Source organism: Toxorhynchites rutilus, chromosome 3, assembly GCF_029784135.1.
Source record: "Toxorhynchites rutilus septentrionalis strain SRP chromosome 3, ASM2978413v1, whole genome shotgun sequence".
NCBI lineage: Eukaryota > Metazoa > Arthropoda > Insecta > Diptera > Culicidae > Toxorhynchites > Toxorhynchites rutilus.
This window is the reverse complement of record NC_073746.1, coordinates 129072821-129100571: the sequence shown is the minus strand read 5'-3', so window position 1 is coordinate 129100571 and position 27751 is coordinate 129072821. Positions and strand designations below refer to the sequence as shown.

Here is a 27751-nt window from a genome sequence, read left to right as displayed (position 1 = left end):
CACACCCAGGTAGGCATGCCAGATATTGATCATGAGTTTGTATCTAGTCGAATCTACTAGAACCTGATATTTTCACTGTTATTAAAAAATAATTCTTAAATCTTCTGAGCTCAATTTGGGATCACTTTTTGAATAGTATATATTGAATCACGTTAACGTTCCCTATGGAACTTTTGCCGTTTCAACGTATGCATTAACTAGCGTTATTCATTAGTACTTAGTTGAGATTTCTTAAGCCAAGTAACACGCCTTGAATGTATTCCGAGGGACATGCTCTAGAATACGCGTGACCACAGTGCAGATCGAAGGAAATTTCTTTGACGAAAAATCCCCTGGCCAGAACGGGAATCGAACCCGAACACCCGGCATGATAAGGTGAGACGCTAACCACTTGCCCACGGGTGCACAACATATGAATAATTGAATAGTCTAACGGTACAAAATCGCATTATTTCGGAGACCACTTTGAGGTTCCGAAATCATTCGTCCGCAGAGGCACACCATAATGCGCACCAAAAAGCAGCTCTTGCAAGATGCTCCTGTGTCTTGACAATATCACGAGAATTCTTACTACAAATGCAGCAAGTTTGCTTATTTACGTATCCAGTTCACCAAAAATAAGCTTAATCGCTTAACAAGATTTTCTTGCGAAATACGGAGTTGATAGCAACTTCTTTTTGAGCGTTCAATTTTGAAATGGCAAATCAAACTAAATAGAAAACAAATAAGAGCTGACTAAATGGCACAAATATCAGAAAGTAATGCTAATCTGATGTTCTACACCTCTATAAAAACACCCATAATGATAATAGTTGTTTCATTACCTAATAATACTGTTAAATAAGTATATTTTCAGTGAGGGAGTAATTAATTTTTCATTACGTTTAAATAGCAATCGAGCAGTCTCCTCAGTCTATTAAACTGAATGGCAATTCTTATTGAAATGAGATGAGAGAACATCCTACTGTTAGGGCTACACGTTCACCAGCTATAAATATCAATCATCAGCTGCTCGCCTCCACGAGCGAAGGCAAATTACGGCCAAAAATTCGACTCTGTGAAATCGAGGTGAAATGGGATAGCCCTTCACCTTTCTTTTACACTACAACATGACCCTTGCACAGCGACATGACCACCGTTGGTGTGGTCACGATGGTGAATTGCAGTGAAAGAGAGAATCTAAAAATAATTTATCTTTTTCCGGTTGGAAAATGATGCGTTGGTGGATTTGTTGTATACAAAAGCAATAAATATGAGATGTGGTGTTGAAAACAACATGTCGATGTGTTTGTGCACAGAAATATTGTGCTTCCTCTGTCAGTATTTTTTACAGATGATGAGCGCTTTACGAAAATATTCAATCAATGCATCGAAACGACCTTTTTCTGGTGTTTATTTTCTAACTATCTTAATGGTTTCCTGGATTATTTTTTGTTCCGAATTGGAATGACTATCCGTTAACTTCCCTCAGTTTCATTATTTTAATCAAACGTGGAAGTTCCAAAACAAAAAAGAAAATAATATGGGTATAACATCCATCACACATTGCTACGAAAGGAAAAACTATCTATTTGCCGTAACGGATAAGAAAATCGAAATAATCCAATTCCATTAAGGAAATTGTTTATCAGTCCCCGGGAGTGGTCCTGTGATTGAAAAGAAACCATCGGAAATAATTTCTCAGCTTATCGCATCTAGCTTGCGAGGAGCATTGTTGTTTAGAAACTAATGCCTCTATCTGGGACGGGAAACAGATTGGGTTTAGGACTCAGGAACGCGAAATCTGTGAAATTGCGAGTCTGATATAAAGTGATTGTTATTCCCTCGATTGATTAACAAGTCGAAAAGATGACAGGTACTATTTTACTGAGCTGAAATGTGTTTAAATGGTTCATTCTATTAACGGCACGGTAGTTTACACACAGTTTATGAATTATGTTGCAACTTTTTAACTCAGACATTGCCAGACTCCATTAACTCAGTCAGCCACACATATATGTTATTGAGAAAAATGTCTGCGAGCAGAGCAAGCAAAAACCCACCCATCCCATTACACAAGATACGAAACGTGAATTTTTATTCACTTCCGACCAGCTTACAATATAAATCAAAACAAACTACTCGCGCATACCACGCAAAATAGCGTCGAGACGCAGGCAAAACAAACCCTCTGCTAGAAACCGGTTCGAGCCATTCGATTCCCGCGAGTTTGAACCAACTAACTCGATCAGCATCTATCTGTACGCCATGGTGATCTCTGAGGAAGCTGTCGTAGCGTGTCATTATTTCTCAATGCAGGCATACAACACATACCTACGTACCGCAGATTTTGTTTTGGTTAGGCAAACTTATGTTTACAACTGGCACGTGTAGTCGTGATTCTACCGATGGTCAATTAGGTACACAAGACAAAAAGAAAAATGAACCATTCCAACGATGAGATGACATAACATCGGGGATCTGGGAACTGAGTCTGCTACGCGAGTCATGAAGAATAGTGTTACGTCAGCGCAACCCAAGGTTCAGTAAACGACGCAATAAAAGTCATTGAGCATGGATTTTTGCATTTGAAAACTTTATTATTATAATGCTAGTTAGAATACAAACAAAGCTTTTGATATTGCCTTGAAATGTTAACATTGTATTTGAAACGAAATGAAAATCAAACTCTTAAATGCTTGTTCAAGAGTTAGATTTATATGTTGCAGCAACGTCTCAGATTGCAGTGAATCATTGTTGGTTTTAATATATTGGCCTTTCAAGCAACTTTGCATACTTGAAACCTTCTAAAAGTCTCTCAAAGAGGCTTGATTTAGATAGTTTTTCATCACGAATGAGCAGTCATGGGTACAACGAAGTACTTCAGATTCTATCTACTTCAATTTGTCTAGGCTCTCACATGCATCTGAAAACTCAAAAAAAAAAGAGGGGTTCTAACGTTATGAAATTGTACTGTATACACTGAATTCTGAAGTGAACATATTGGCCTATTGCTGAAAATTTACGGATTTGTTTCCTGAAGCATTCCCGATTCTTGAGGCAATCCATTGGTCAACCAAATAATGATATGTTTGTTCCCGAAAATTCTGGCGTTCGACGAAAAACGGAGAGCTGGTTAACACTTAATTTTTTTTCCCATTGAGGGATGCTTTCAAAACACTTTCAGTGTGCGGTCTGGCGTTGTAGTGTTGATTTGCGTTGTCAAACTTGATTTGTTATGTTCATCCAAGCGTTTTGGTTACTTTTTTTTATAGTCCTTTCAACTTTTTTTCCATATTTCTGGCAGAGCTCGGATACTATTACAGTAAAATTCTTCGTTATTCAAGACTATCCAGGAATCAAGCCATTTTTAAGGCTTCCTATGAGAAGAACTGCTGAAGACTGCATTTGGATGTTTCCAATTAGGTTTCGGCGTTTTTGCTAACGTGAGGCCGAGCGTTGTCGTGGTATAGAATCACTTTTTCGTATCTCTGCTAATGTTATGCGCAATCGGGTAAATCGCTTCAGTTGAATTCGACATCGTTCCCCAGTGATGGTTTCGTTTGGTTTCAACAGCTTTTAGAAACACCGACCTTCGCAGTGTAAATAGTTAGTCAAACGTTACTTTTTTAAAGTAGTCACCGTTTTCTTCGAATGAATGCAGAAAATCAACCGTAAATCAATGGTTTTTTTAAGTTCGTGACGAGGGCGGATTATTGTTTTATATGGTATGAACTGTTTGAGGAAATAAAGCTTTTGATCGATGATTGACCTCCATTTTCAACACACATTATTTGATAATTCGTTTGTTTGAAGTGTAAACAACTATTGTAAATAACGGGAATTGTTCTATTAATGAATACCCTGCGGGACTATCTTCTCTGATATCACCTGTTGACGAATAGTGGTACAGGATGTTCTGTTTGATTCTTCGCGATTGCGTCGGTCATTTTATACGACTTCAACAGAATAAAAACCATAATGGTTAGAATGTAGTTATTGAAGAATAACGTCAATAAATAACCAGAAGGAAAACAAGGAACTATTCGATAATATCCTAGCACTCTTTTTTGTCTATAGGTATTTTGAACCACTGCGGGCCACCAAAACCATCAAAACTTTTGATGACTTTTTCTGATCGATCAATCAATTTTCGCACATCGTTTCCAGGTTAAATGGGGGTGTAAAAAGGCAGCTCATTTCAAGGTAATTTGTGTGAAGTAGGAATTTTAATGCGATGACAGCTGTGTTCTTTGGTTGAAAATTTTGTTTCGATGCGGTTCGGGCTTTCTGTTGTCGTTCTGCAAAAAGTTCTGCTTAGTACAATTTGTGGGTTTTTTCTTATGTTGTTTTTGGGCGCGTTGCTGATATAATTTTTCTGAGATATACTAGAAAACCACTTGGATTTTTAATAATTCCAGAGATCACTGTCCTTCTAGTCAACGAGCATTCAACAGTAGTTGTAAATGCTGAGGATGAGATAGTAAATGAAGTCCGTATGAGCTAATATTAGAGGTTATTTTATCGCGCAAATCAACATTTCGTAGAGAGTCCCGTATGATAAATCGATATGATGTTTTTTATTGGCACCCTAAGCCATACGTTTTGCCTCGTAAGTCCCAGAGTGTCGATGTTTGACAAAAAATTTTTTTTCGAGATGACAGTAGATCTCGACAATTTCAAATGACAGTAGGTTTCATACAATTTGAAGATATTTGGCATCAATTTTTTTTTTTTCGAAAACGCAGATTTTCTTTACTCCCCCCGAACTGGTATGTGTGAGAGTACCCTCTCAATCGGCTGCTATTTTAGTTCTTTCATTGCAACATTTTGTAGATTACCAACGTACGCAATATTATATCCTACATGATAAAGATGTGCGTTGGGCACGATATGATTAGACAACAACCTTTTATAAAATCTCTATCAACGTTGAAACGTTTAATCCGGACTCTCGTCGAAACTATGGGGATAATAGAGCATTCCATGTTCCAAGTCATCTTCATTCCTTTGATTCTGATAAGGGCTTGCTATCGACGAATATAGCATAATTCCTAACATGCATCCACTCACCTGGTCTGTCACAAAAAAGTATATGAGAACAAATAAGGAAACCAGACCATGGATTAGAGATGAGCAAAACAGTTCACTTTGATGAAAGGCTCAGTCGCTAACCTTTCACCTGAGTGAAAGTTCTTTGAACCTCTTTTTCGTTCAGTGGTATCAATACCGGTATCAAAATAACATTGAATGTTATGAAACCCAACAAACATGGGCAGCTTCACAGCTATTTATGTCCTGGCAATGATATCGTTTGATCTGATAGGACATTTTGTAATTTGTATGGATTTATTTTAATTACTGAGGAAAGAAAAGGTGCTTCTTTTTTAAAGTGGCAATTGGTATTTAAAAATATGTTTCTCACCTGACAATGCTGTATATAATGATTTGATTCGCGCAATTTTTCATATTTTCTGTTGGGACTCAACATAGGTTCCATCAAAGACCATGTTCAATAATAGTTCAATCAAAGTAAAAATCCCGATATTTCTCAATTTTAACAAACAATCTAGTAATGATCCGGTTTACGATAACACGTACACGTAGATCTGATAAAATGTTCTTTACTGACGGGTCATGCATAAACGGGTCCACTGGCTTCGGCATCTTCAATGAAAATTCCAGTGCCTCTTTCAAACTCAAAGATCCTTGTTCCGTGTATGTCGCTGAACTGGGTGCGATATATTACGCATTAGGGATCATTGAAACATTGCCCATCGACCACTATTTTATTTTTTCAGACAGTCTCAGCTCAATAGAGGCAATCCGCTCAATGAAAGTTGATAAACGCTCATCTTATTTCCTAACAAGAATAAGAGTGTTTTGATCGAAAAATTATTCAAGATTACCTTAGCATGGGTTCCCTCTCATTGCTCGATTCCGGGGAATGAGAAAGCGGACTCGCTAGCTAAGGTGGGCGCTTCAGAAGGCACACTTTTTGAAAGGCAAATTACTTATAACGAATTTTTTCACATTCCTCGTCAGGACACACTCGTTAGTTGGCAGCGCATGTGGAGTGAAGATGAGTTCGGTCGTTGGTTACACACGATTATCCCTAAGGTTTCGACGAAAGCTTGGTTTAAGGGATTGAATGTCGGTCGTGATTTCATTCGCGTGATATCTCGGCTTATGTCCAATCACTACAACCTAAACGCGCATCTCTATCGAATTGGGCTCGCAGCAAACAATCTTTGTGATTGTGGCGATGGCTACCACGACATCGAGCATATTGTCTGGTCGTGTATCCGGTTCCATGCTGCTTGCTCTCAGCTCTCTAGAGCACTGAGAGCAAAAGGCAGACAATCGGATATCCCCGTCCGGGATATCTTAGGTAGCTGTGATCCTGATCTTCTGCTTCATCTATACCTGTTCCTCAGGAACGCCGATGTCAACGTTTAATGATTTTTCCTTCGTTGTGTCCCTGTTTCGTATCCCTCCTATTCGATCTATAAACTTTTACTTAGTCGCGGCAATACATACACACACTCTTTACAGATACACGGGCCAAAGGTTGTGCAGTCCACTGATGATTCAACAAAAGCCAAAGGTTGTACCGCTCATGACAACTCTACACGAGCTGATGATTGCGCCGGCTAATGACCATTCTATCCTGGATTCCTCGAGAAGACGCACCACGCTAGATATGGGGTACAGACTAGGGGGGCGTTGCTGATTAATGGTCAGCTGCATCCCAATAGGAAGTATCCCGTGTCGGGCACAGGTACAGATCATTGAAGACAGCAACATCACAATTACGAAAACACTTGTAATACTAACCTCGAGCCAACCGCGAGTAATCGGTTATATATTACTAACATAGTTATAAGGCAAACATTGTCGAAATATTGAACTCCCGGCCCCGTCAGGTTGACGCCATATGAGCCTTAATAAAAATATATATTTTGGATAAAAAAAAAAAAAAAAACACGTACACGTACACGAATATTTAAAATATTCGGTTTACGAGAACACGTACACGGAATAAGCCGAACAATGGCCGAAAAAACCTTTTTTTCGCTTTCCTTTCCCCCTAGAAGATTTTTTGTTCACCAATTCATGAATTTTCTCCGTATTTCTTTCAGATTAACACAAAGTATATCAATATTACAAATTGAAGAAAAAAACATTAAATTGAAAATATACAGCTTTGTCGAAAATCTAATTTAAGTATAATGATGAAACCAATTTTAATTTTAAATTCAAAATTGAGCATACATTAACAAAATAAGCCACAGGTTTCCCACATTGTCCTTTTTCAAGGCTACAGACGAATAATTGAAGAAGCTTCAAGCCTCTATGATTCCTTACATCAGAAATGATCAAGTACAAAGCCTCCATAAAATAAATCAAGAATGACAAGCAGAAGTCAATTGAGAAATTGTGTAGAAATGAACAAAAAAGAAACTCATAAGAATCAAACGAATACAGCAACACCAATGCCAATGAAAACACCAAAGGTTTTTTTTTCGGTACCACCAAAATATTCATAAGTAGTTAGTTTTCGAATCAACTAATTTATTTTTCGAGTAGATTATCTCACGCAAAAATCACATTATCATTTAAAAAAATTGAACAAATTAAAAATAAAATATATTTCAATTGATTGCCCTTTGTGTAGTTCTGCGTTTCTCCTGTCATACCCCCTACATTATCCGCCCGTCTATAACAAAATCCACGATTTTAAATGTATATGATGACAAGCTAGTTCAGTATTTTTTCCATTCCATTAAACAACGCAAATTTAAGAAGGAAAAATGCACCCATGGAACTTTTTCATGCACTTGTGCCATTTAGCTCAACGCCTGTTAAGGCGGAATTCCATCTATTCAACATGCTACATGCTACAAGTCAATGGTTCTTGCTTATTGTAGTGTCTCTTTTTACGACATAAGGGGCTGTCCACATACCACGTGGACAGAAAAAGCATGATTTTAGACACCCCTCTCCCCATTCAAGGACAAGCGTGGACATTCCTTATACCCTTCCCCCTGTTGTCCACGTGGACATTCCTCCGGTTTGAGGAAAAAATCAAGGAATTATATTTTTTCCGCTTAAATTTCATTTCAAGTTTGTTACTATTTTCTATTCCATATTACTATTGATAAAAATTATAGCCTTACCAATGGTAACGATTTGTCTTGAAATCTTCGTTTTTTTTTCAACATTATCCGTGAGCTTATTATTTTCTTCCGAATTCCATTTACGTTATCTCCATATCCATTTTAAAATATCGATTGTGAGCTTATTCTTGAGTGTTTTATTGAAGCTGGCTGGCTGTTTGAGTTTTCAAAAAACCAGACGCTGAAATCAAGCACTTTGTTTGAAAACAGAATTTTATCATCTAAACATCAATGCCTTTCGCTTTTACAGGTTCGGTAGTGCCTGATTGCTATAATGAACCTAGTAAACATAAAACATCTGCAGTATCATCGAGATCGATGATTCCGTTGACTTACAACCCCTAATTATTAAATCATGCTAAATATTGTCCTGAAAAAATCGTGCCGATTCTAAGGAAAAAATCAAAAGCATATTTTTGTAGACATACATCTTTTCGATCATAGATGCACCGTTCTTTCCTGAATATTTCAGCATCCTTCATGCAACTTGAGAATTCCATCCTCTCAGAACTTATGCTATGCAGTAAGTTGAAGTTCTTACAATAATCTTAACAGTTAATAATCTGAAGATGCAATACCTGGTGTGTAAGGCGGGTGGAGTTTCAGAAGTGCCCTAGAAGCGTTCGGGATCGTTGATTTTCATACGTTCAGCTGCTAGCAGTACTTGTTGGTATTCATCGAAACTAGTTGCTTGGTAGAAGCTCATGATACAGATTTTCTTCCAGTCCTACCAGATTTAGCCATAACTTTCTTCAAACGAAAACCTGCTTCGGGGTTCCATTCACTTGCTACGATTTTTTTAACTCAACATTCTTGTGAATGATTTGCCCTTTACAATTCGGTACAAATATGTATTTCCGTCGCGTTTATGAAACGAATCGCTGATTGAGATAAGTTCCTTCAAGTGTTTTTCGGTAAAATAAACCCTTATTCCGGAATCCGATCGGATTTGAAATTAACACAATGTTGCGTTCTTTAAGAGCGTATTCTAGTCTAGAAAATTTAAGAAAAAAAAATCATTTTTCTTCAAATTTCATATTTTTCTAATTCAGACATTGAAGTGTATACCATAGAAGAGACTTTTCGAAAATCTCATTATTTACCAAGTTATAGCCATTTTAGTGATGCGATATCTTATTTAGTACGGCCATAACAATTAACTTCAAACGCGTTTTTCTCGAAACATGTTTTTTTCAAACTGGCTTACACGATATCTCAAGTTCTACTTATCCGATCTATGTTTATATGAATACAATCTGAATGCATCTCTCTATCACATGAACCTATAAAGAATCATAATTTCGTAACAACTATTTTAGAAAAATCAAGAAACTTAAAAAAATGTTTTAAACAGCTTTTTTTCTTCAAGTTTCCGCCATTTTGTCAAAAAAAACACGTTTTTGACTTGTCTGAGGTTCATGCGATAGTGGCATCTTTACTGATTCAGAATCTGTTCGATTTGTTTGTTTCAGATAACCAGAAGGGCTCGAATCGTGTACGCCATGGCACAACTTTTTTTTTGAACACCCTCACTTGATCTGCTTCTAATTATGGATATTTTTTTCCGTTTAATGTTTGTTTTATTTTTGAAAGATAGATAAACAAATAGTGATATAATGGATGGTAAAAATATTCATTGTTTTTCTTTTTCGGAGCTCGAAGAAACGTCCGAAATTCGTGTCTCTATCCCTTTTAATCTGATCGAGTCAAATCCTATCGAATTCGGCAAATGTTGCAACCTTGAAATGCAGAATGCAAAAATTTATTTCGTTCGGATTGCGATATGTCAAATCCGATCGGGTTCCGTAATATGGGTTAATATGTAGTACATGCATTAATGCATGTTTGCATGTTGCATGCATGTTTTTCGTGATGATTCGGTTCTCATGCACGGTGGTTTTCGACATCAGTAGCGAATCTACTAATTCATGTGAATCAAGGATTAATCTTTTCTTTTAATCAATCAGCAGCAGCCGAATGAACTTTCCAGACAACTCAAAAGAAGCGTATTACAAAAATTACTAGACATCAATGAAGAACAACATTATTGCAAGAAATAGATCTCCAGAGATATGGCCCGTACACTCATGAAAGAATTTGTTGTTCGTTTCAATGTTCAGAAATCCTTGAGAGTTCTCGAAAAAAAACCAAACAGTTTTGTCATCAAGGGCAAAACCAAAATTCAACCCGCACTTAAGTCGTGATTTTCAATACTATAAAAAATCCAACATTCTTTGTGTTGTTGGGTGTCATTATCCTGACGGATTTAATGGCCTTCTATTACCGATTGGAATACATTGATGGATCCTAGTTCATATGCGTTACCTTCAGAATATACATTTCAGGAGGTTCAGTCATATGAAAAAATATGGATGTTTGACAGAGTTTTGCTTTAACAAATACTTAACGTGTCCACGTGGACATTATCAAAACCCCCTCCCCCCTCACCGTGGACAAGCGTGGACATTTTCGTAACCCCTACCCCCCCCCTAAAGTTGTCCACGTGGTATGTGGACAGCCCCTAACTGGTCTTGTCGAGCAATGTTGGCCTTATCCAATGGCCTGCAGATCGGTGCGGCATGTGTAGCACGACAATATTGGAGCAATTACGTCATTTATTGACGATTATCATAACTCACCACATAGGTGGAATGCCGCCTTTACAATATCTTCGAATCACACTTTTCCAGTCTAAGCGTGATATTCACATTGGCTCATTTACTGGCACGTATGTGTTTCTCCCTTGTCATTATGCTTCACCATCTGTGAAAATGTATTTTTAAAAAACGTAATCGCACACAAAGTCAACGTCTCATCTGGTGGGAACGCGTAATTCCGCTGATACAGCCGCTACTGCTGCTGCGGAAAATTAGTCGGCCTCTCAAGTGAATGAAATAAAGCAAAAAACAGAGATCTTCAAGCGAACCGTACGCGATGCTATTATTCCACTTTTCTCGTCGTACCTTGACACACTAAAATTGATCAAGTGCGGAGAATTGGAAATTTTCATTTGAAACTACTAACCGACCAACGGTAGTCATACCTTGGCAAGTCGGTAAGTGCCCTCCGTTTTTTTACTCGAGAACTAAACAATCAAGTGTTGTGCTAATAATCATTCACATCATATATTGTGAGTAATTCCATTTTAATCGATGCTATTAATTATTCCAGCGGGCTGACAGTTGCGTTAACTATCGGAACGTTCTCCGCCAAGTATGAGAACAGTCACGGCAATCAATGTGGCGGATAGTCACGTTCGCGGGAGTGTAGTTTGAAAATTTCTAAGTTGCTTCCACTACTGTTTACGAAGCGCGTAGATTGTGATGAAATCGCAAACTGAGGTAATGAAATTCTTTATAAATTATAATTGCACGGTCAGATTGCTTTTCCGACGAGCATTGAATGGTAACTCCGTGTTTAATAAGACCGAGATTTCATAATCTTGACGAACTTTTCACTCTGGAAATTATTCCAATATCAATAAAAACTTTATCAAAAACCCCTTTATCAAAATTTTTTCTATTCAAATTAGAAACGTTCATGACTAGTAGCTATGCCTTTTTATTCGAATGCTAGATCAAATCACAAACCTATCCGCGGCGCTATAATACCATATAGGTGCTTTAACCATGTGTCTTACCGTATGGATATTAATGGTAGACAGTAAATCATTTCTTTCTTGTCACGACCTGCCGGCAAGTCGAACGAGTTGCATTCGCAATAGAAAAAAGTGTTCAATAATTACAGCAGCAGAGCATATAGCGGTTTAGGAATAACAATAATGTAAATAATAATACTATTGATTTATGTACACATCCCATCAAACAGCATATAATCTGCTTATAATGCAGGCTTCAATAGGCGCAAACTCGAATGTCGGCGGCGTGTGAAACAAATAATATGCTCTATTCTTCACTGCTAATGAAGTGAGATACAGCTCTTGAATGTAAAGTGATTAATTCAGGGCTGGATTCAGACCCTGATTGATTTAGAATCTACTTTCGATCTGGAGGGTTCTACAACAGTTCATTAACATTTCCATTGCAACACAATGAAGCGGTGGCTCAAAGTATTCGATAGTTATCTTTCGGGAGCTAAGCTCGCGAGGAAATGCTAAATGTTTTGTTTACCTGAGAATCTCCGGCGAAGACAAACGAGGTGCGACGGAACGGAATAGGTAACTGTTGAAAGTGCAATCTACAATGATGTGCCAACCCATTGAATAAATATAAGTGCATGACGTTAGTATAACTAAGTGGAAACGAGCGATGACTAAGCTGTATCTGTAATACTGCGTAATTTCCAATACAGTACAGTGACTCAAGAAACTTGGTTATATTATGTTATAGATTCCATTCAAATTTAGCAGTATCCAATCATGCATGCGATATACAAAGTGTAACGGTCAAACAACCAAATTGACGCTGTGAGATTCCCTATTTCTTTCCTTATATGTACATTTCTTTGTATCCCATACATAAGAATTCAACCTTATAATGCAGGTTTCACCATAGTAAACAGATGGCATTTGCTCAGCGCGAAATCCGACGTATGAGGCGGTGAGTCTTAAACTGTATCCGGTCGAAATCCGCTTCCACTTTCAATGACTACAGCAATCGCACGAGTTCACAAATGGCGATCAGATCGCACCGTAGAACACCAAATCGAAATATTCATGGCAGCATTATACTTTCTACCTGGTTAGATATGAAGTCGGTGTATCACGAGCTATTGTAGCCGTCTTAAGCTATCACTTTTGAATAATTACTCTGAAGGGAAAATAATTGGAATGGAAGAACAGTCACGACAAGATAATTTTACAGCATGACAACGCCAGACCACATCTTCATAGATCTGTCATAAGTTATCTTAAGAGGTTTCATCTCACCAACCATATTCACCAGACATTGCGCCCACGGATTACTATGATTCCGTTACACGCGTCGCCTCTTTCTGAAGAGTGATTCCAATCTTATGAAGAAATCAAAAAATAGTTCGATATCTGAATCGCTCCAAAACCACCAGACTTCTACCAGACTGAAATCCGTGTATTGCATGAAAGATGAACCAAGGTTGTGGTCTCTGTTTGGAGCACACTTTGAATAAAGTAGCAGTAAAGCTTGATTCATTTAGAATCCGAAAACACAAAACTAGTTGTATCTCGGGATTGGTCAGAGGTACAAAAAACGTTTTTATATCAAAATGCAGATTATTTATTGTTATTTTCCGGAAAAAAAATGTTTAGTTTGATAAATTTTCGAATTCATCTTCGGATACCCTCCATCAAAGCTCGGACTCTATGTTGGCCAATCTCAGCGATCATTTTATTCCGCTATTTTTTATGTGTGCAGCACCCCGAATCATTTTGGCACATTTTTCCAATTTCCGCTTAACAATTGCCTAATATTTTTCCATTTGGCTGAATTGGGGGCAATTGGAAGGATTCTCCATATTCTGGCGAGAACCTTAGTTTTCTGTCACAGCTGCAAATCCCTTGCTAGTTCAAGAACTTCATGGCAATTTTATCAGCGAAATCGAACTTAAATTTGCTGTTGACATCTCCTCTGGTAGTTGCCAAAATCCATCTTCTCGTACGTACCTTAAAGTACCTTGAAACTCAGCTTCCGATCGTAAATTCCACTACGATGCGTCCTCTAATCCATCCGAACAACAATTGTGTGCATAACTTTTTCAAAACGAAATGAATCAACGTGAAAAAAATCAACGTCGAAGGATACAGGTTTTACGCCTACTACGACTAATGTTATAAAATGTAAAGTCGACCTAGAATGGATTCCCGAATGCAAAACTCGATATCGATCGGATTGCAAAATATCAAATCCGATCCGGCTCCAGAGTATGGGTAATTTTTTGCTTTTTAATCGACTAGGGTTTGTCATTTTTTTCTAAATTTTATATTATGGCCACATTCTTTTATTAGTCAAGCATGCTCATGGCGATAAAGAAACATGTTTTCGCCGTTGTGTACGTTAGTATGAGTAGTCTCATCTTGGTCGTCCTTCAGTCATCGCCATGAAGTCATGAAAGTTCTACTGAGGTAACTGTTCTGCCGTTCTACGCATACTTGTCCCATGTTCCAAAATCAGCAACTGAGAAAAACGCAATCAAAGTTTTCTCGCATATTCGTCCACCAAAAGCTTTAAGCATTTCAATTTAACAATACACCGAGGTTTTTATAAGCACTATACTATTGTTTAATGAAATGTGATGAGATCTCCTCACTGAATCAATCGAGCTTGATTACGGGTTTAAAAATTCATGGTGGGACTGTTATGCCTAGAATATCAACATGGGACAATTGAACTTGATGTTGTTTTTTGATATACTGGGAACAAACAATAATTTTTTTGCGTTTTTTCGAAATATTATGCATGGAAACATCGTTTTATGAAGAAATGAGTGATCTACAACACCTTCGCAGAATATAAATCTCATTCTTATTAGGCATCCGCTAACAAGGTGTACACGTGTTCTGTTAAACTTCTTCTTATTTGTTCGAGAATTAGTTCGTTCTTCCAAACCAGAAAAGAGTGCATTAGGCCTGCTGAAAGTGTGACATGAAAATCTTGTACTTGAACCGACTTATTCGACATGGATCTACAAAAAATACATGGTGGGACAGTTATGAATAAAATATCAACATGGGACAATTGAGCTTGATGTTGTTTTTTTAAAAGTTGGGGATAAACTATTTTTTTGTGTTTTTCCGTAAGATTATGCATAAAAACAACGTTTTATGAAGAAAAATAAAATCGTCAAAAAGTAACGTGGGACAACTATGCGTAGAACGGCAGTGTAGGCATTAGGTTAATCAGCATATATACAGGATTGCACGATCTTTTAGCCGTGGGAAGGGTTCTTCTCAACCTTCAATGAATCCCAAATAATCTAACGATGTTCATAATAGATACTCATGATGCAAATCAATGATTTAAAATGTAAAGGCTCAAAATCAAAAGAGTGTGTACGATTGTAATTTGAACACTCTGTTGTTGATTCTGAGCAGTGGCGTAGTGTACGAGGGGCGCAGTGGGTGATCCACCCACCCCCTAAAGGATGAATAAAATGGCTCTGCAGTTGTTTGAAAACTACCATTCGTGACCGGCCGCAAATGTAAAGTGACGGAAAATAAATAGCATTATTTTGTTTCTGCGTAATCTTCAGAATTCAACGAAGAAAAGTGTGACATTGTTTAGCAACATGAGTCAAGCCGTGATCTGCAGGATTTGCAAGGATTACTAATGCAGTGCTACGTCGGTTAACATCATTAGTAGTAGAAAAAATACGTTTGCTGGGATATACCCTTCCATTGGATGATAGTATGCGAATTTGTGAATCTTGATTTTCACTGTTTTTGGCACAATAGGTGTGTTCGAATGAAAAAAAACGACTTATAAATGAGGATAAAACTAACCAAAATATTGAAGATTCACAAGCTCCATCAAATGGTTCAGGAGTTCGATAATGCAGAAAGTACGTAAATGAGTAGAGTGTGGTAGTGTTGGCAATAGTTGCAAAATATTTCAGTTTTGGCTGAGTATAAATGGAGTAGTGCCAAAACTGATACCATTGTACTTATGAGAATGGTGCCAATGCTGATGCACGTGCCAATACTACCGCACCTATCATAAATTGGTTTGACTTTCTAACAGTAGCCGTACAACTCAATATAGACAGATTTCGCGCCAACTCGACCAGATGTTGGCATCACCCTTGGGGTTGTAAATACTAGCACTACATGTATAATCCTTGCAAATCCTGGAGATCACGGCTTGACTCATGTTGCTGAACAATTTCACACTTTTCTTTGTTGAACTCTGATGATTACGCAGAAACAATAAAATTCTATTTCTTTTCCGCCACTTTACATTTGCTACTGGTCACGACTGGAAACTTTCAAACAACTGCAAAGCCATTTTATTAATTCTTTAGGTATCTATACAACCCTTTTATTATTATCATATCTACAGTGACTTACAGTGACTTTAATAGATACCTAAATCTACAACCACTATTCGACACTTGGCCGACCGATCAAAAAATTTTTGGCAGATGACTATTGTTTGAGAGCTGTTGTTGCTCTCTAAATTGAAACGTATTGTATTTAACTACAAAAAACTGAAAACTGTACCTTACCACCCAAGGGTTACCATAAATCCATTTCTACCTGTTATTGATTTTTTCTATAACTGTACACCCAAAAAAAGAAAATTTTCGAGAAAAAATCTTGAAAAAGTTTTTGTTAGAAAAACTTTTTTACCTTAAATATGAACAAGTTGCGATATATGGAAGAGCTGTAGGGCACATATGCCTCAGTAACCCGCCCCTAGTGTCACCCGGTCACGTTACGCCACTGATTCTGAGCAACTATTTTGTTCCACCATCTCTTCATCTCTGTCGTACTCCGAGTCACCTTTTCACTCTTCTTCTCACTCAAATACAAAAAATATATAGTTTTGAAAATTTTACATTATGTAGATTCAAATATGCCCTTTTCAAATGATGCCAATAAACATTTTTTTAATATTTGTCCCAGAAAAAAAAGACAAACAAATGGGCGTATTTATGGAGAATATATATTAATAACTTTGAGTAGGATTGATATATTGACAAGTTCTGCATCGCAGAATGTTTGTCTTTTTTTTTATTAAATCGTTTATTTTTACAGGCTCAGTTACATAAGCTTAAAGGAGTCAAACTCCTGACTATATTGTTACAAGTATATATAAACATTTTTCCTTAATTCTAATGTTAATGGTGTAGAAAACCGATTACTCGCGGTCTACTCGAGTTTAGAAGGGTGACATATTTTCTTCGGGAAAAGGAAGGGATAAAAGGATATGTTAACAATGTTCACTCTCACATTCACACTCACATTCATTACACTCAATTCTTAAGCCTATCTTATATCTAATATGTATTTACATTTCACCTTATTCTATTGTTAATGAGAAGGGATTTGATTTCTCGCGAAGGAAAAGGAAAAGGAGAATATAAGGATATAGAATGTTTGTCTTAGTAAACTTCAAAAGTCTTCTCAAGACAATTTGTATGTATAACTTGAAATAAAAAAGGTAGAGCAAAAACCGTTTTTTCATGGTATCTCTAATGTATATTTTGCTCAAATACATGCGCTGAGTCGGTTGTATTGAAATATAGATTTTTTACTGTACCTACAATTTTGATCACCTAAATTCCACCTAAATTCGTTCCTTGGACCATCGTGCAGTGGTTTCAAAAAACTTTTCCTCGGAAAGCTACCCATAATTTAACCGTACGTTCCGTCGTCCATGAGAATGCATCCTTCCTACTTCGGTCGAACCTCATTGTACAACTTCCATGTAAGTCTTTAGGCCACTAGATTCTGCTTCAATGTCCGGTTTGGTAACTTACTGGCCCGAAAAGATCGAAATCCATCACGCAGACCAATCTTTCTGACGGTGATTTAATAGGCATTGAGTTTCTAGGCGATATCATAATCCGACGGCACTGAGTCTGCCCTAATCGTTCTCAACACCTTCAAATACAGCACGGTCGATTTAGTCAATTCGAAGTGATTAATATTCGGTTTGTGGCTCCCATCATAACTTCTTGGAATCAAAATGAATCGTGAATCAAAATGAATCAGCGACGAGAAGAGAAACAATTTAAAACAAACTGTTGTCAAAACATTCCAAATCCGACCACCAGGAGCAGTAAAATATACAATGCGTACAGATATTAAATGACTCGAGCTTTAATCGTGTAATTACATTTTATATGTTAAAAACAAATCCATATTATTGTCAGCACTTCCGATTTCTCGATACGTCGAGAAGCATAAACACATCGTGAGAGGTTCTGATATATAGCATTCTGAAATCAACCTCAATTACCTGTAAATAAAAACAATGCTTATGGAATGGTTCATAGCAATGGTCAAATGGAAAGCGTAATGATATCATATTTCTAACAACACAGAAATCATTTTTGATGTTCACAAACTGTTTCTGGTTAAATTTCCCTTAATCAATATCGCGATAAGCTTCCCAGGAATTGAAGTACATGATGTGCAACGTGACGTTTTTCCTCACTTTGCGTCGAATTCAAGCTACTGGCAAACAATGAACCATTCATATAAAATCATCATAAAATGGATATGAATCGAACTTCAATCCGAACAAGTCTCCTGAAATAAAAACGTTTAATTGCAATGAATTCAACATGTGGCGCGAAGGTCACCACGGACTTAATTCATCACGGCTGCAAATACCGGCCTAACAAACACACCGTGACAAACAACACCTACATCATGCTCCGCGCCGCTAATGGGTTGGGTAGGAAACGTCCGTATCGCTGCGAAACAACATCGACATTGGTTTACTACCTGCACTGACTCGCCCATTCGAGGTTGTGATTTTGAAGGTTGTGATCATGTGCGCTGATCATCAGCAATTCAAAACAATAGAATTGGTAGCCGCCCCGTCAACGATGATGTGTTGTCTCTTCCGTCGGGTTTTCTTTTCTTGAACAATCACTACGGAACAAAAACCGCGGATACTTGCCATTAAAATTTATACTTGGACCCATTGTTGGGCGAGCGAGAGTATTGTCGTGGGTGGCGACAATTTTCACCTACATCGTAGCGCCCGCAAGTAGAACGACGAATTAAAAACAAATCACTAGTGACACACTTGTTGACACCCGGACTCCCGGCACAGTCGTCGGTATATTGCATCAGCGTGCCCCTAATTTTGGACGTAATTCCAGTTTAAGTGATCACATCCACTTTAGCATTCCTAATTTTAGTTAGTGGCGCAGATGAACACAAATATAGGTAAGAAATAGATTGCTATATATTTTGATAGATATTTTCCAGAATGTTCCGTGCAATAAACTGCGGATGTATTTTTATTGACAGTTGCTTGACTAATAATAATGGAATAATCGAGTGATCGTTATCAAGCTGCTCAAACCATTAAAGTTTATCCAAGCGGTCAGCATATTTACCCATTACGTCCTACCTTATGGAATTCATACGCAAAACCATAAAGGGTGTACTGTTTAAAATCCGCACACACAAAATTAATTCTCAAAAAGTGAAGGTAGTTTTTGCATCATTCGCCTTTATATCCGAATGCGCGAACCTTGGCCTTAACCCCAGCCATAAGGTTCTGCACGACCTCAGAATCGACAGTTTTTTGCATATTAACCCATGCTTTCTTCATTTCTTCTACAGGGTGTTCAATAAGTTCGAATACACTTTAAAATGTGTTGAAAAAATTGAAATACTAGATATTCTTTTCTGGGTGAAATTTTATTGAGGCATGATGAGAGTGTAAGATCCATCTGTCAGTTTTTTTCTTTTTCGTGGGGCTACGTCGAACCCAGGGTACGTTTATGTAAAGGTAACCTGGACTCGAAGTTTGTAACGACACGATTCACTTATACACTCTCAACTATGACATCTCAGATTTGACGGAAAGCAGCGATCGCAAAGCAATTCATAACAAGTGTTTTTTTTTTCGTTGCGAATATTACGTGTTCTGCTACTTTTTTTTCTGAAAATACATCAATAATACGTGAGATTGAGGAGTTAGTGAACCATTAAAGTCAAAATAACGGAACTAGTACCCCAGATGTGTTGTTTCTGTGCTGCTTTTTGAAACTGGTATGTAAATTAGCTTGCTTTACTTCAGCCCAGATTGTTTTATGCATATCGATGGTTTGGAGGTTTGGAACATCGTCGAAAACTGATACCAACAGGTGAATTTGAACAAATCCAAATTACACATATAGAACACAAAACAGTTCATTTTTAGCTGTTCCTAGTGTCAGAAAGATTCTCATGCCTCGGGAAATCAAAACCGAATGGGTCGCCGAAAGGTCTTAATTGACATCAACCAAGAGTTGAACCAAGAGCTTCAGGCAGCTAAAACCCGAATTGCCGTCCACAATTTCCTCTAGGTTTTGATTAGAAAGAAAATCTAAATAGAATATCTTCACGCTGCAATGAATAAATATATACATTAAGCTAAACTACAATAGAAACGAACTTATTTAGACAAATTTATTATACCGCTCCATGATACTTGCAAAGCTAACACGTCACAACCTCACTGTTACTGATGCACTAGTCAGTACAGACTACCTTTACATAAACGTGCCCTGCGTCGAACCGGATTATATGGGGGGGGGGTTGTTTAGGAATTAAAACATAAACACAGAACATGCAGAAAAAATGAAAGATTTTGAATGCTTATAACTCGAACATTTCTTAATATGTCGGAAAGATGTTCGCTTCAATTGATAGGAAATATTTGTACGCATCCATCACAATTAATAAAATATTATTTTTCCTGGGATGAGCAAATACATGCAAGTTGAGGGAATTTTTGTTCCAGCCGAAACGTATTCCCTAACACGGCCATCAAAACCGAAGTACCTTACATTACATGGCGTTTGTTCAAAGTATTTACTTACACAGCAAATATGTTGGATTCAATTGAGTTCGAAAGTTGTTTCATTCAATCAATAATTTAATCAATACAAACAAATGATTACTAAGCCAACGGTAGTCCTACGTCAACCTTGCGGTTATATCTTAGACATTGGCGTCGACTGGGTGGTGCGAACGGGGCGGGCCACCCTCGGGTGCACGATTTTAGGGGTGCAGAAGAACCGAATTTATATGAAGAAATTTGATAAATAGGATTTCTAACGGGGGGGGAGGTAGTTTCTCTGAATATGGATCAAACTATGTTGGTAGTAGGAAAAATGTGGCGTAAGGCTATGTACCTTCAGTAGGGTGCCAATGAAAATGGTCATCTCGAATTTCAAAGTGTTACCCCATAAAAATTTTCACTAGCTCGAAGAAATACCCTATTCAAAACATCAGCTCAATTGAACTTGAGGCAGTATTCTAGTCTAGAAATTTGAAAAAAAATTAAAAAAAATTTCCTTCATATTTCTGTACTTTAGGCATTCAATAATATACCCTAGATATATATAATATATATGGAAAATCCTATTATTTACCGAGTTAGGGCCATTTTAGTGATGCGGAATCTAACGTGGTACGACCATAACAATGAACTTCAAACGCGATTTTCTCGAAACTAGTTTTTTTTTCAAACTGGCGTACACGATATCTCAAGTTCTACTGAGCCGATTCATGTGGAATTCATATGGATGCAATGGATATGGATACAATCTGCAGGCATCTCTCAATCGCATGAACCTCTGAAAAAATATATTTTACTAGTTTTAAAAAATCGAAAAACGTAAGAAAAAACGTTTTGGACCGCATTTTGTTTTTCAAACGGGAACCACTTTGTCAAAAAAGAGGTTTTTGACTTGTCCGAGGTTCACGCGTTAGCGGCATCTTTACTGATTCAGAATCTGTTCGATTTTTTTGCTTCAGATAACCAGAAAGGCTGGAATCGTGTACGCCATGGCACAACTTTTTCTTTAACCCTCTCACTTCATCAGCTCTTAACTATTCTAGTTATGAATTTCTCCGTTAAATTTTTGTTTTATTGTTAAAAGACAGATGAACAAATAATGATATAACGGATAGTAACAATATTCTTTGTTTTATTTTTACGAAACTCGAAAAAATGTCCGAAATTCGTGTATCTACACTAGAATACCCCCTTAAAGGAGAATGGCGCAAAGCGGTCAAAGTTTGAGTTTTTTGAAAATCGAAAAATCACCCAAGGGGGGAGTAAAGGAAATCGGGGTTTTGGAATAAAACAGTTTATGCCAAATGTCCTAAAATTACATGAAACGCCGAGATCTACTGTCATCTCGAAAAAAAAGTCAAAAATCGACACTCTGGGTTTTTTTACGAATCACGAAACGGAACATATGGTTTTGAGTGCCAGTAAAAATAGTTATCTCGATGTTTCATTCGGAACTTGCTGAAAAATGTTGATTTGCACGATAATATACCCTATGCAAAATGTTGACTCATTCGGACTTCATTTATTAGTGTCGCAGACATTCAAATTTGAGTTCAAATATTAGGCTGTCAAAAAAGTCCTGCGTTATTTCCGCGAGGTGTCGTTGTAAGCGCGTAGTTCTAGTTGTATTCATTGTATCGAGTCATACTATAGCTTGTTGGAAAGGTATTTTTGCGCGCTATAATATAGTCCTTGACAGTGTTTTGTTTGGTTAAGTCGTTCGTGAGTTATAGTGTCGCAAATATGGAGCAAAATAAAGAGAAAATCCGACATATTTTACAGTACTACTATGACAAATGCAAAAATGCATCTCAAGCTGCCAATAAAATTTGTGCAGATTATGGACCCGATACAGTTTCCATTTCCACCGCACAACGATGGTTTCAGCGTTTTCGTTCTGGTGTAGAGGTCGTCGAAGTTGCGCCACGCTCCGGAAGGCCTGTCGTCGAAAATTGCGACAAAATCGCTAAATTAGCCGAGAAAGACCGGCATAGTAGCAGCCGTAGCATCGGCCAAGAGCTGGGGATAAATCATCAAACCATTATTAACCATTTGAAGAAGCTTGGATTCACAAAGAAGCTCGATGTATGGGTGCCACACACGTTGACGCAAAAAAACATCTTTGACCGTATCGACGCATGTGAATCGCTGCTGAATCGCAACATAATCGACCCGTTTCTGAAGCGGATGGTGACTGGTGATGAAAAGTGGGTCACTTACGACAACGTGAAGCGCAAACTGTCGTGGTCGAAGCCCGCTAAAGCGGCTCAGACGGTGGCCAAGCCCTCATTAACGGCCAGGAAGGTTCTGCTGTGTGTTTGGTGGGATTGTCAAGGAATAATCTATTATGAGCTGCTTCCCTATGGCCAAACGCTCAATTCGGACCTGTACTGCCAACAACTGGACCGCTTGAAGGTAGCACTCATGAAGAAGAGGCCATCTTTGATAAACAGAGGCCGCATTGTCTTCCATCAGGACAACGCCAGGCCACACACTTCTTTGGTGACGCGCCAGAAGCTCCGGGAGCTCGGATGGGAGGTTCTTTTGCATCCGCCGTATAGTCCGGACCTTGCACCAAGTGACTACCACCTGTTTTTGTCCATGGCGAACAAGCTAGGTAGTCAGAAGTTAGCCACAAAAGAGGCCTGTGAAAATTGGCTATCCGAGTTTTTTGCTAATAAGGAAGCGAGCTTCTATAACAGGGGTATTATGAAGTTGGCATCTCGTTGGGAACAAGTCATCGAACAAAACGGCGCATATTTGACTTAAAACAGATGATTGTAACTAATTTTATGAACAAATAAAAATTCAAAAAAATACCGCAGGACTTTTTTGACAGCCTAATATGAATTAAAAAGCGCGTTCTATGTCGCTCGCGTGACCGCCTGAATGAATCTATTATGAACCACATATACATTTAAACTGAGTGATCAATTATTGTTCGATACATTAAAAAAAACAAATCGGTGCAAGCTTTGTGACGAATCATTTCAGAATGTACAATTTGTCATCATACACCACAAAACTGTAAATCGCTCCTATCAACAGAATTACGGCACATTCCATCAATTAAACTCATATCTACTATCTCGGTCCCACAGCTACCAGCTTTAAAGGGGGAAAAACTGAATGGATTGTGAATGTGTCATAGAGTGTGTGTGACATTAATTAGAGCAGAATTAAATCAATTCTACTTCTACAGCCCAAGCCGTGCGGTGCCGTGGAGCCGTGGCCGTGCGGGTTTCCAAATTTTACTTTGGATAGTTTACGGTTAGCCGATATGAGTGAATCCATAGATAATTAAAGTTCATTGGGTGGACAAATATTTAAGAATTAATCTCTAGCAAAAATACCCTTAGCAGCACAGATTGAAGAAAAAAGAATGTTAATTATTTAATTGAATTTGCCTTGCGATCAAGTTCAGAAGATCACATATAATAAGACGCTGCGTTCCGCTAAACTGACTGGTACAGAGAGCACCTAATATGGGGGGGGGGTGATTCGAGTAGTCACATGCGAGCACACAACACGTTGTGTCTGCCGATCGAGCACTAAGTCTGCCGTTACGCCTTACTGTCCACTTAGTGGTCCACGATAGATTCGAGAAAATTCAAAACAGCGTGAATCATTTGTCATGAATATTAATGGTCGAGAGACAATTACAAATGTTTCTTTATGTTGACCTCCTAACCTTGCTGGCTGTGGGCTTATGCAACTCATGCTGTGACGAGCAAACCAACAATGCTCGACCATAGTTTATGTAGCTTGCTTACAGATCACGGCAGCCGTGCAAGGTTTTTCTACGACAGCACATGTCAGATACACAAATAACGAAAACATGCCCATCGTTCTAATTTGTTTGATAATTTAGTGAATGAATAAATTATAAAGCCCCAACGCATGCATCCTGTGAGTGGTTCAATTCCTAAGTCCACAACATCACAACACCATGATTACCAATTACTGTTCCCCACCCACGCCGACCATTTGCGCTGGGGTAACAGGTGATGAACGCGATAGAAAGTGTTAATTAAAAGCGCTATCGACAGCATTTTACTACGAAACTATTGACAACATCCGTCGATGTTTGTGCCTGAAACAGCACGACACATTGGTCGATATTATTAGGCGCAGCAGGAGAAATGTTTTATCGGTTGTGGAAAGCAATTCACTTCAAGGAATGACTGTTTGTATAAGGGTATATTATCGAAATAAGTGAAACTATTAAAACCACTAGGTATATAAATGAACAATTTATGTACAGTACTGGTACGTACGCATCAACTATCATAATATTGAGCTCCCTAAATCTTTTCTGTATAAGGCACTAGCTGACCTGGCAAACGTTGTTCTGCCATATAAATTAATTCTAGTGAATATTATAGGTGTTAAATAAACTATAACTAATGTATTGTAAGTATGTTCGAATGTTTTAACGATCTATAAAATTAATCGGATGTGATCAATAAAAAAAAAGAACGAATGATCGATTTGAACAAAAGTTTGTATGATGTTTCTGACTCAATGTATTTCATTAATGTAACTGACATGTTTGATCTGCTAATAGTTAAATGTGAAGAGAAAAAAGTAATATATCTTTTCCGTAAAGAAGAAAAGGACGGGCGGGTGATGTCATGGATATAACGGGAGAGTCGTAGGACTTAGGATTGAGCGATCTTTAGAAAAACATCGAAAACTTGAAAGCCCCGAAAAAATTAGTTTCCAGGGCATTCATCTTGAACCGTCATGAAACTATTTCATTAAATAAAATAAATGAAAATTATTAGAAATTCAACAACTAATATTCATCCAGAACTGCGCAGACAATAAACCCGTTGAATCCAACCGTGCCATATTTAGCCGAAACATTGGTAGTAGTCCCAATTTTGAAACAGAACGCTACAGCTGGACCTGATGTCAACATTCATCTCGTCACAATTTTCATTTTCACGTCATGGTGTAAATATAACTTGGGACCACTTATTTTTTAATGACCAAGATTACAAAACTCCTTCTCCTAAGTTTACGACCACTAATTTGACAACCTTGAAAGGGTCCCAATGTTTATAAAATTTTTGGTGGTTTTTGGTGAGATTAAAATCAAAATTCACTGAAGAACGAATTTACATTTTTTTCCTACGATGAAAAATATCGAAAAAATCGAAGGAAAAAGATCGATCTTCGCGATTTTTTCGAGTACAATGAATCGATTCAAAAAATCTAAAATCGAAATGGAGAAGATCGATCTTCTGAAAATCGATCCAAGATCGCCCAATCCTAGTAGGACTACACCTCTGATTATTCCGCTTCTCGGTTTTTTTTATTCGTACTAAAACATTTGATTTGCGTGAAAATATTATATTACATCATATTGAAATGTCAATGAAATGCTGATGCACTCGAAAATTTTAACCGCTTTTGAAATTTCAGATAGCCGCGCGAGATAGCTGGTGGATGATAATCCAAACGCCCGGAGTTCGAACCCACATCGGAGCAGTTTTCACCAAACATCAATCTGTGCCATTTTAAACATTCATATTCCACTCCCAACACAAGTCAATCAAACAATTATTATTTCTACAAACATAAATACTCATATATAAAAATGGCGATTCGTGAGACTATAATAAACATTTCACGAAAATATTTTGCGCCATTTGTTTTTTTCTATGTCTGTAATAAATTGTATATGAGTATGGCAAAAGTCATATTTGGTGCTTTGACAATTCATGAATATATTCATATTAAATCGCAATTCAATTTCAACATAATCGCTATTATAGCCGGTCAAAGTTGCATATTCATCCAAACAAATTCGGTAAGCATTTGCCATGTATGTACATGCTTTGCATGCACATGCCAGTTTTGCATGCACATGCCAGTTAGGCGCATTATATGCCAACCAAATTTTAGGACATATGATGTTATATATACGCTTGTTATGCGATTTAATGTTTGCTGGGACCCTATTCGGTATCCAATATGTAGTCACGAATTTTTTCATTGTTATCGAATCGTTGACCGCCGAACGCCTGTTTCATCACCGGGAATAAGTGATAGTCGCTAGGGGCGAGGTCTGGGGAGTAAGGTGGATGCTCGAACACAGTCCATTTGAATTTTTTCAATTGCTCTTGAGTTACGCGAGAAGAATGGGCCGCGCATTATCGTGAATGAGGAACACTCGTTCCGTCAATAAACCTGGCCTTTTATTCTTAAGCGCAGTTCTTAATCGGTCCAAAACTTCACAATAGTACGGTGATGAAACAGGCGTTCGGCGGCCAACGATTCGATAACACTGAAGCAATTCGTGACGAAGTTACATCGTACTTCAAAAAGTTGGACGCTACGCACTTCACGCTCGGAATAAAAAAAACTCGTGCCACGCTATGGAAAATGCCTCGCACGTTACGACGATTATGTAGAAAAATAGAAAATGAAACGTAGATTACGAAAATCACCTTGTTTTTTGTCCTAACTTTATTTTTCCGCGATTTCTGAGGCACTGAAACTTATTTTCTGAACGACACTCGTAGTGCCCTGCCCTTCATAAGTCTAAAAGATTCCCATCCCTGCGAAGAAACGTCAAACAATGTGTTTGATTATTTTTTTATCGTCATTGATGCGCGGTTCAATCTAATAAGGTGGGGAAAAAGGAAGTTTCCGTAGATATCCGTAAAATTATAGCTGAAAACCGCCAGTAAGTGAAGCAGGAGCACGAAAAATATTCAAAAAACATGAAGAAAATAGCAATAGCGGATCGAACCGGTAGAGGATGGAAGCGAAAGACTACAACCAGCGACCACTACCAGCCGAGTGATTCGTGAAAATCCAGACTCAAATATCTCCGAACGAACTGTGCGTAGAAGAATGCAGCAATTGGGTTATAAGAGTGGAATAGTCCAAGGACGACCATTAATTCGAAATTTTAACAGGTTTGTTTACTTCGTATTCAGCATTCATTTTTGGCTAGTTTTTATTTCTGCAGGATCAAACCCCTCAAATTCGTCCAAAAGTACAAACTACAAGCCGATAGAGTTCTGAAAACAGGATATTAGGAGCGATGATTCTTCGGCCGCAAACAACGAGCACGAGTTTGGACAAAACCTGACAAGAAACTTGCCGACAAGA

General features: G+C 37.8%; 1 protein-coding gene and 1 long non-coding RNA gene across 2 annotated transcripts in view; one reads left to right on the top strand and one right to left on the bottom strand.

Moving 5' to 3' along the window:
- LOC129775231 (uncharacterized) overlaps positions 1-27751 on the bottom strand; it is an 80986-nt gene that overhangs the window by 48046 nt on the left and 5189 nt on the right. The gene's annotated exons all lie outside the window — the stretch shown is intronic.
- On the top strand, positions 11073-26185 carry LOC129775233 (uncharacterized). The gene is made up of 3 exons (XR_008742894.1): positions 11073-11214; positions 11331-11500; positions 26054-26185. It is a non-coding gene; the product is annotated as an uncharacterized LOC129775233 (long non-coding RNA).